Raw genomic sequence first — 6,988 nt, 5'->3', positions numbered from 1 at the left:
GGGGATAAAGACGTTTTTATTACATTTGAAAATAAAAGACTTTACTGAATTTGAACAATATACTCAAGCATGAAATGTATTCTTTAATTGCTCATTAATACTACATAAAAATCAAAACGCTAAAATTTTATAGCAGTTGCATAATTTAGTTGCCTACATTTCAATTTTACGTGTTTTAATTTTCTTAAAATTGTCTTATGACTTTTACTATGACAACTATACACAAAATGTTTTATAGAGAAAAGCTACACTTTATTTTCTTTCTAGTTATAATTATTTGTGTTAATTCATGTGTATTACTAAAAACATATTCTGTTGAGGAAGGGGCATTAAAAATATACCTCACAACTCAGTGTATACACTAAAAATCATTCAATTATGCACATTTATTAAATGGTTAATTGTACATTAAATGAATGAATTGTATGGCATGTAATTATAGCTCAATTAAATTGGCTTTGTGTGTGTGTGTGTGTGTGTGTGTATCCAGGTGAGAACTGTATTAATTGTGTCATGGAGGGGAATATTTTTTATCTAAAATCTTTCATAATTTGGCCCCAGTCTCTGGTATTTTTGGTTTTCTTTTTTTCTTTTTGTTTTAAACAGCTCTATTGAGAAATAATTAACCTACAATAAACGCATTTTTGAAGTATGCAGTTTGGTAAGTTTCCACATACACATACATCTGGTAAACCATCACTTCAAATAAAATAGTGAACATATTGATTTATAATCTCCTAAAATTTTCTCAGGCCTCTTGATAATCTCTCCTTTCCATGTTTCCTGTACCCCACTTCCCAAGCAACTGCTAACCTGCTTTCTGTCACTAAAGGTTAGTTTATATTTTCTAGATTTTTATATAAAGGGAATTATAGAGTAAGTAGTCGTTTGTGTCTACCTTCTTTCACTTAGCATAATGATACTGAGAATCATCCATGTTGTTGTGTATATCGATAGTTCATTTTTATGGCTGAGTAGTATTCCACATTTTTATCCACACACCACTATTTTTTATATATTCATCTGTTGATAGACATTGAAGTTTCTTCCAGTTTTTAGCTATTACAAAGAAAGCTTCTATAAACATTCATGTACAAGTTTTTGTATGAACTTGTGCTTTCTTCTCTTTTGGGTAAATACCTAGAAGTGGAATAACTGGAACACACATAGGTGTATGTTTAATTCCTTAAAAAACAGCCAAACTGTTTTTCAAAGTGATTATTCCAACAGTGCATGATAATCCCAGTTTACATTTTCACTGACACTTTATATTGCCTTTTATTTTTAGCTTTGTATTGTAATGTCTGTGTCATTATGTCCCACTGTGGTTTTAACTAATACTTCTGTATGATGAGCATCTCTTCGTGTTCCCATACATATATGTATATATATGCATGCGTGTGTATATATATGTATGGAGACATGAAGAGATGCTCATATACATGAGCATATATATACATATGTGTGTGTATATATATTATATATACATACATATACACATATACTTTTGTAAAGTTTCTCACCAAATGTTTTGCCCTTTTAATTAAATTGGCTCATTTGTTTTTAGTTTCAAGAGTCCCTTATATATTCGGCTGTACATTTTTTATTGAATATGTGACTTGCACATATTTTGTCCTAGGCTGTAACTTTTCATCCTTCTATCAGTGTCTTTCTCATTTCCAACATTTTTAACTTTGATGAAGTCTAATATATCATGTTTTCTTTTATGAAAAGTACTAGAGGTTCTAACTTTTATAATCTCTAAGTGTATATCTTTCGCCAAATTTGGAAAATGTTTAGACACTATTTCTTCAATATGTTTTCTGCCCTACACTATTTATCCACTCCTTCTGGAATTCTGATTATGTATATGTTAAACTTTTAGATATTGTTCCACAGATTCCTGAAGCCCTGTTCTTCCCCCGCCCACCCACCGATCCCCCGAGACAGAGTCTCACTCTGTTGCCCAGGTTAGAGTGCAGTGGCACAATCTTGGCTCACTGCAACCTCCACCTGCTGGGTTCAAGCAATTCTCCTGCCTCAGCCTCCCAAGTAGCTGGGACTACAGGCATGTGCCACCATGCCCAGCTAATTTTTTGTATTTTTAGTAGAGACAGGGTTCCACCATGCTGGCCAGGCTGGTCTCGAACTCCTGACCTCATGACCCACCCACCTCGGCCACCCGAAGTGCTGGGATTACAGGCATGAGCCACCGCGCTCGGCCGCCCTGTTCATTTTTTAAAATATTTTTTCTCCCTTTTGTTCAGATTGAATTGTTTCTATTGATTTTTCTTCAAGATCACTGATTCTTGCATTTGTCATCTCCATTCTACTTTTGAGTTCATGCAATGAGTTTTTTATATTAGTTATTGTGGTTTTAAGATCTAACGTTTTCATTTATTTCTTTCTTTATATCTTTTATTTCTTTGCAGACATTTTTTATCTTTCTACTTACTTCAAAAACATTTACCCTTACTTGATAGAGCATTTGATAGCTATGTTAAAGTTTTTGTCATATAATTTCAACAACTGCATCATACTGGCATTTGGCGTATGTTGACGTTTCTATGGAAGTGGACAATTTTTTCCGGTTCTTAATATGCTGAGTAATTTTGGATTCTCTACCTGACATTTATCTCAATTGGTCTTTCTATTTTGAAGAGAGGTGTGCTAAGATCTCTTGCTATAATTGTGGATTTGTTTAATTCTCTCTGTATATCTGTTAGGTTTTGTTTGTATATTTCAAAGTTAGGGTCATACAAGTCCATGATTGTTATACCTAGTTGATGTGTTTTTATGCAATGTTTCTCTTTATTAATTATTTTCTCTTCAATTCTACTTTGATATATTATTACCTCACTAATCTTTTTTTGGTTAGAATTCACATAGCATTTATTTGTTCTATTTCATTAACTTCAATGTTCTGTTGGTTTGGTTTTAGGTATATATCTTACAAACAGCATATAATTGGACTTTGTTTCATAAATAATTAGATAATCTTTTCTTCTATATAGCTGAATTTAATCTGTTCACATTTATAATGATTGCTGACATTTTTAGAAATTTTCTCTCATTTTATGTTTTTTGTATAGCATCATTTTGTTTCATTTTTTCTCTTGACTTTCAGTTTGATTTATAAAGTTTTCTATATTTTTTCTTTACATATTTTGAAGCTATAGATAATATTTCTAGTTTTTTACTATTTTTAATATTTTAAGGATATATAAAATTGTACCTTTTTCTAACACAACCTAAAATTATTTAGAATTTTCATTCACCTACTGAATATGATGTAGACCTTGGCACATTATAACCTCAAACTAAATACTCTAATATTTTTCATTTTATCTTGAGCATTAATTTTGTATTTTCTCAAACATCAAAAAGTAATTCTTACATTCAATTAATTAAATATATAAATATATAATCTATTTTTGGTTTTTTTAACTTTTAGTTTCAGGGATACATGTGAAGGTTTGTTATATGGATAAATTACATGTTGGAGGGGTTTGGTGTACAGATGATTTCATCCCCCAGGTAATAAGCATGGTACCTGACAGGTAGTTTTTTAATTCTCACCCTCCTCCTACCTTTCACCCTCAAGTAGGCCCTGGTGTCTATTATTCCCTTCTTTGTACTGATTGATACTCAATCAGTACCTGATACTGATTATTAGGTATCCATGTTGTATTAGTCTGTTCTTGCACGGCTATAAAGAAATGCCTGAGACTAAGTACTCTATTTAAAAAAAAAAAAAAGGTTTAATTGGCTCATAGTTCCACAGGATGTATAGGCAGTACGGCTGGGGAGGCCTCAGGAAACTTTCAATCACGGTAGAAGGTGAGGGGGAAGCAGTCAGGTCTTACATGGCCGGAGCAGGAGAAAGAGAACAAAGGTGGAGGTGCTACACACTTTTAAACAACCAGATCTCGTGAGAACTCAGTCACTACCTTGAGAACAGCAGAAGAGAAATCTGCCCCCATGATCCAATTACCTCACACCAGGCCCCTCCTCAAATATTCGAATTACAATTCGACATGAGATTTGGGTGGGGACACAGATCTACACCAGATCACGTGTGTACTCAATGTGTAACTCTCACTTACAAATGAGAACATGTGGTGTTTGATTTTCTGTTCCTGCATTAGTTCACTTAGGATAATGGCTTCCAATTCCATCCATGTTGCTACAAAGGATATTATCTCATGCTTTTTTATAGCTGCATAGTATTCCATGGTGTATATGTACCACATTTGCTTTATCCGGTCTACCTTTGATGGGCATTTAGGTTGATTCCATGTCTATGCTGTTTCAACCTGTTCTTATATTCTAAACTCGCCCTTTCTTCTTATTAAGTACCTATTTTAAGAGTTCCTTTAGTGAGCCTCTCTGACCTGTAAACTAGCAGGCTGAGCATGTCTAAAAATACTTTCATCTACTCTCACTCTTGAAATTATTTTCATCTAGCACTTTAAGATAATACTATTTTTTACTGATGATAAATATACTGTGAGTCTAATTGATTCTTTCATAGGTAATCAATGTTTTCTGGTAGTTTTAAAGATAGTATCTTAATTCTTAATCCTCTGCAGTTTTATTATGATGTGTCTAGCTGTATATTTTCATTTATCCTGCTTAATACTCATGTACTACAGAACTGATAACTCAAGCATTCAATTATGGATGTTTTTTCAGTTATTATATCAGCAAACATTACTTCTCTGTGATGCTCTTCACTACTTCTGTCATTCCCATAGAATATTTGTTGAAACCTCTCAATCTATAGCTCACATGTCATTATTCTGTTTTTTAAAAATCGTTCTCTTTGCTATATTTAGAATTTCTCAGTACTCTATCTTGCAATTTGATATGTTCTCTCTGACTGTATGCAACCCAAAGTTCATGTTATTTTGAATTTTTTATTTAAATGACTTTTTTTCATGTCCAGGATTTCTAATTGGTTCTTTTATATTCATGTGGTCTCATTTTTCATTTCTTTACGCTTGTTTATTTCATAATTTTCTATTTTCAATAAAAGTTGTTCATTTACCTCTTTCAGCATCCTAAACATATTTTTAAATGACAAATCTTTTCATAAAATCATTTCATTCTGAATGAATTCATATTCTGATTGTTCATTTCCTTGGTGACCTCACTTAAGTGTAGATACTTTACATGTGTTTTGAAATTTTGGTGTAGAAGCTCCTTTTGAATAGAATATAATTTTATTTTTCTTCCACATGTTCTATTCTGCATCCTTCCTTTTTATTGTCATTTCATGTTGCTCCTACATAGTTTCTAGGATGGTTGTCCAGAACAGGTCTTATAACAGATTTTCAAAATTCCTGTTACATAGTGATATTGAAGATATAGTAGAGCCAATGGCAGCTTGGGCCAGTTCCTCACAAGAAAAGTATATCTTTGGTCTTCCATTCCCCCACCTCCCAGGCCAATTGCTTCCTATAACATTCTAGCCCTATCGATGGGTGGTAATAGCAGTTAAATTTTTCTTATCTCTAGACTCATATATACAACTACCTACCTTACTTCTCCGCTTGGGTATCTGGTAGGCATCTCAAACTCTACATGCCTAAAGTTGAACTCTTGGTTTTCAGTCTCGCCCAAACTGTCCCCCAGTGTTCCTCATCGAAATAAATGGCATCACCATATACCCAGTTGGTCAGGCCAAAAACCTTCAAGTCATCCTTAAATCTCTTTCTGTCACTATCCTACATCCAACCCATCAGCCTGAAGTGTCAGTTCATTCTTCACAAGATATCTAGAATCTAGCACTTCTTACCATTTCCATCACTACTTCCCTAACCCAAGATACCATTATGTTTTCATTATCATTCCAAAAGCCTTCTTACTGGTCTTCACACTTCTGCTCTTGACCCCTTTTAATCAACATTCTACAGTACATCCAGAGAACTCACTTCACGATATAAGTCAGACTGTATCACTCCACTGCTCAAAACCCTCCAATGACATCTATTCACATTCAGAATAATCTAAATTACTGTCAGGGCCCACAAGCCCCTACCTGATCTGGTTTCTCCTTATTTCTTCAAATCATCTCCTACCACTTTCTACTAATTCCATAATGTCTTGTGGAGATTAAACATTATCATGTGTGTAGAATGTCTCCCACAGAGTTTCACCATGTACATTGCTCAATATATGTATACCTATTATCATAGTTGTATAACAAAGAAGTTAACAATGGGGCCTGGCCTAGAATGATGGGATTTGGGCAGAGAACAATATAAGTAATCATGAAAAGAAAAAAATATATATGGTGATGGAATGCTTAGAAGGGCTAATAAGAGAAGCTCAAAGTGAAGGAAGTGAGATGCTGTGCCTTGCTGCCATGACTTTTAATTCCCTCCTGCCCACCATACACACATAACACCATGACCACTGCCCACTTTTTGTTCAATTCAGTACTCATCTGAGTCATGTGGGAAAAGTAACCATCTTTTCAACCTTTTCATATTAGAATCAACCACTAGCAAGCAAAAGCTTGCAGATTTTGATACATCAATTAAAAAGCTAGGTCTTTCTGCATTCCTATAAGGACCATTACAACGAACACCCATACAAATCTATGTCCTTCAGTTGAGTTGTTTCAAGCAGACAAAATGCACATTTCAAGAATTCCTCAAGTAGAGATATTCTCCTCTTATAGGGTCTTGGCTTTGGCAGAGCAGCCAGCACTCCAAGGTTCTTTTTTTTTAATTATACTTTTAAGTTCTAGGGTACATGCATAATACGGTGGTTTGTTATATATGTATATACTTGTGCCATGTTGCTGCTGCACCCATCAACCTATCATCAGCACCCATCAACTCGTCATTTGTTAATTTGTATAATCTCCAATGCAATCCCTCCCCTCTCCCTCCCTCTACACAGCCCCGTGTGATGTCTCTTCCCGAGTCCAAGTGATCTCATTGTTCCGCCCCCACCTAAGGAGGAGAACATGTGGCTT

This window comes from Papio anubis, chromosome X (assembly GCF_008728515.1).
Source record: "Papio anubis isolate 15944 chromosome X, Panubis1.0, whole genome shotgun sequence".
In the NCBI taxonomy this organism is placed as follows: domain Eukaryota; kingdom Metazoa; phylum Chordata; class Mammalia; order Primates; family Cercopithecidae; genus Papio; species Papio anubis.
This window is presented reverse-complemented; position numbering follows the sequence as displayed.